Here is a 3,967-nt window from a genome sequence, read left to right as displayed (position 1 = left end):
TCGGCAAAGGAGCTGGGCTTTCTGGGTTAACATAAGCCTCAGGACTGTGGGAGGAGGAATGATATATACACCTCAAGTTTTCTTAGGTTCTCTGTCAAGCAGTGTCTCAGGCAGCCTGAAAACCATCCTCTGAAAAAGATCTGCCAATGATTGGAGGAAGCACTCCACAGACAGGAAAAAGCCGTTGTCATGGAGTTAATTTCAAGTCATAGTGACCCTAGAGCAGAGTAGAACAGAGTGGAACTGTTCATGGTATTAACAAGACCATAAACTTTTACAAGATGCACACTGCTTCATCTTTCTTCCTCAGAGCAACTGACGAGTTTGAACCACCAACTTTTCAGTTATCAGCCCAATGCTTAACCCACAGCACCACCAGGACTCCTTCTGAAGGGAAGTTTGTTGTTGTTGTTGTTAAGTGCCGTCGAGTCGGTTCCGACCTATAATGACCCTGAACACGATTTCCGAAGCTGTAAATCTTTACTGGAGCAGAAAGCCTCATCTTTCTCCCACGGAGCAGCTGGTAGTTTCGAACTGCTGACCTTGAGGTTCACAGCCCAATTTGTAAGCACTACGCTACCAGAGTGTGGTGGAGGAGCAAAAATGGTAGAAACTCATACAAAAAAGCTCTAGAAGAATACTGACACTGTTCACTGTTGCTAACTCCTTGATTCCACATGCTCAGCTAGTGCTTGCTGCCTGACTGTTGAACTGGGGGAGGTATGTTGTTGTTGTTGTTAACTGCCATCAAGTCAGCTCCTGACTGATGGTAACTCCACACACAACAGAATTAAATGCTGCCCCATCCTGCACCATCCACACGATGGCCTTTGTACCAAACCATTGTGACCCATAGAGTTTTCACTGACAGATTTTCAGAAGTAGATCACCAGTGTTTCTTCTATAGATGAGGTAGAGAGATGTTCTTATTGTTAGGTGCCATCAAGTCATTTTGACTCATAGAGAATCCATGTGACAGAGTCCTGGTGTGGTGCTGTGGGTTACTGGCTGGACTGCAAAGTCAGTTTGAACTGCAAGGTCATCAGTTCAAGCTCACCAGCCGCTCCTTGAAACCCTATACACAGTCGCTATGCGTCAGAACAGACTCTATGGCAATTAACAACAAAAACAATGGGGATTTCTTAGCTGTAATCTTTTGAGGAGCAGATCGCCTGGTCTTTCTCCTGCAGAGCCTTATTAAACAACAACAAAAAAAACAATCCCACTTTCATCAAGTCAATTCTGACTCATAGTGACCTTCTAGGACAGGCTAGACCTGCTCCCTAGAGTTTCTGAGGCTGTAAATCTTTGAGAGTGCAGACAGCCTCATCTTTCTCCATCAGAGTGGCTGGTGGGTTTGAACTGCCTGACAACCTTGCAGTTAGCAGGCCCGTGCTTTTTCTACACCATCAGAGCTCCTTTGCAGAGTCACTAGGTGGGTTCAAACTACCAATCTTCTGGAGAGAAACCCTTTAGAGTGTGTGTGTGTGTATGTGTGTTTGTGTGTTGCAGCCCACAGAATGAGACCGAGGCGTCTCCTTGATAAAATACCGACAAAGACAAAGTCCCATGCAGAAGGTGGTGATCTTGCATGCAAGAAAGAAACCTGCACTTTCCAAAAGCATTTTTCTAGGCTTGGCTGAACAGTGGGAACCTGCTGCCCCTGGAAATTTGGGCCAAGGACCGAATGGCCCATTTGCCAGCTCCTGCGGTGTGTGGGTGACCTTGGGTAGAGTTTGGCTTCTCTCAGCATGGACAGTTCTGCATTCATTAAAATGAGGAGCACCGAATTTGCTTCTTGCCTGATAGACACATAAATCTTCTGCTTCTGGAAAACTCAGGGGCCCTGGGACAAAGGGAAATGACAAGTACCTGGTGCCCTGGGGTTTTCTTTCGTGACTTGGATGAGTGTGTAGCCAACTAACAGTAGAGTGACTTGTTCTCTGTTTGTGGCTATGGTCTGAGATTCCAGAAGTTGGCCTGGGGCCCTTTTACCAGGAAAAAAACACCTCTGGTTCCCAGCTAGGGTGTTCTCCCTCTGTCCTCTGGCCCTCTGAGTCTCAAATATTTCACCATTAACATTTTGCTGTTCTTGCAGCATCAGAAACGCTGTGGAGTTCAAAGTCTCTGGACGTGCATTGTAAAGCCATTGGATTTCTGAATCACCAGAGAATGGTCAGATTTCTATTTGGCTGCACCTTTTAGGTGGTGTTTATGTTTCCTGGCTTCCCTGGCTGCCTGAGGCCTACTTCTTTTCTGTCCTAGAGATGTTCACCAGGGGGCGGCCGCATCTCCTTGTGGCCTCTGGGGTCGATTCATTTTTCTCCCAATGCCTTAATGAGTGATGATTTCTAGAGACAATCAGATCGGCTGTGCGGGAGATTCCGCTCCATCATTACGACAGCCGGATACATCCCAGGCACCATTTTTCAAACCCAATGTTTTCATCACATAGATATGACTTGATTAAACCTTGGTGATATTACATTGGGATATTCGAAAATAGCCTTCAGTGACCAGCATGTGGGTCTTGGTTCTGATAAATACATTATTACTGGTGCATGAGAGACTTTTGCATTGGGGCTTTGGAAAACACAGTCTGAGGCCAGACAACTTGAGTTCAAATCCCAGCTCTGCCACTTCCTGCTGTGTAACTTTGGTCAAGTTACTCAGCCTCTCTGTATCGCAGTTCCCTCATCTATAAATTAAAAATACTACTTATAATAATTTATTTATCTCATTGGACTATCATGAGGGGTAAAGGAGTTAAGATGTAGAAAATACTTAGAATAGATCCCAGAACACAGTAATAGTTATATATGTTTGTTATTGTTGTTATGTCCTGGTGTGGACTGCAGGATAATGCGCTGGACCGAAAGGTCAGTTTGAGCCACAAGGTCGATCAGTGGTTCAAACCCACTAGCCACTCCTCAGAAACCCTACACAGGATTGCTATGAGTCGGAACTGACTCGAGGGCACTTAACAACAACAACAACAACATTATTGTTATATTATATTGGCGTCCTGGTGTGGCGCTGTGGGTTAAAGCACTGGACCTCACGGTTGGTTTGAACTGCAATGTTGAGTGGTTCAAATCCACCAGCCACTCCTCAGAAACCGCTACCGGGTCTCTATGAGTTGGAATCGACTTGTTATTATTATTTGCTCCTAACCATAGGAAGCAGGGCTAACTTATAGATCAGGAATAAAGAAATTGAAGATCAAGAAGGGTTAAGTCACTTGCCCAAGCAGAAGAGACAAGGCACCCCAATTTTTATTCAAAACAGAATGTTCTAGTTGCTACTTTGCATCATCTCTCTACCTTGGGAGTTGGCATCGATGTGAAGGTAAAAGAAAACTATGAGGGGAATGGGGAGGCACAAGAAGAAGCTAGTCAGGCCCCAGTGCCTCACTCTGGTCTCCATAAAAGCACAAAAGGAGGAGCTCAGACACACACTCAGTCCATCAGAGAGTCCTGGTGTGGTGCTGCTGGATAATGCACTGGGCGAAAGGTCCATTTGAACCACAAAATTGGAGGTTCAAACTCACCAGCCGCTCCTCAGAAACCCTATACAGGGTCGCTATGGGTCGGAACCAACTCAACAACAACATATATTTGCATGTATATGTTGTTATGTGCCTTCAAGTCGGTTCCAATCCATAGTGACCCTGTATAGGGTTTCTGAGGAGCAGCTAATGATCTTAAACCACTGACCTTGTGGTTCAAATTAACTTTGCAATCCAGTGCATTAATCCACAGTGCCACACCAGGACTCCTACATATATATGCACATTATATATATATATAAAATAGGATAAGCAATCAACCATAAGATTAGTTTGAATCAAAAGGTCAGCAGTTCAAACTCACCAGCCCCTCTTTGGGAACCCTACACAGGGTTGCTGTGAGTTGGAATCGATGTGCTACAGCACTTAACAACTATATATATATATATATATATATAT

The sequence above is a fragment of the Chrysochloris asiatica genome, unplaced genomic scaffold (genome assembly GCF_000296735.1).
Source record: "Chrysochloris asiatica unplaced genomic scaffold, ChrAsi1.0 scaffold00062, whole genome shotgun sequence".
Taxonomy (NCBI): Eukaryota; Metazoa; Chordata; class Mammalia; order Afrosoricida; family Chrysochloridae; genus Chrysochloris; species Chrysochloris asiatica.
Note: the sequence above shows the minus strand (reverse complement) of the source record.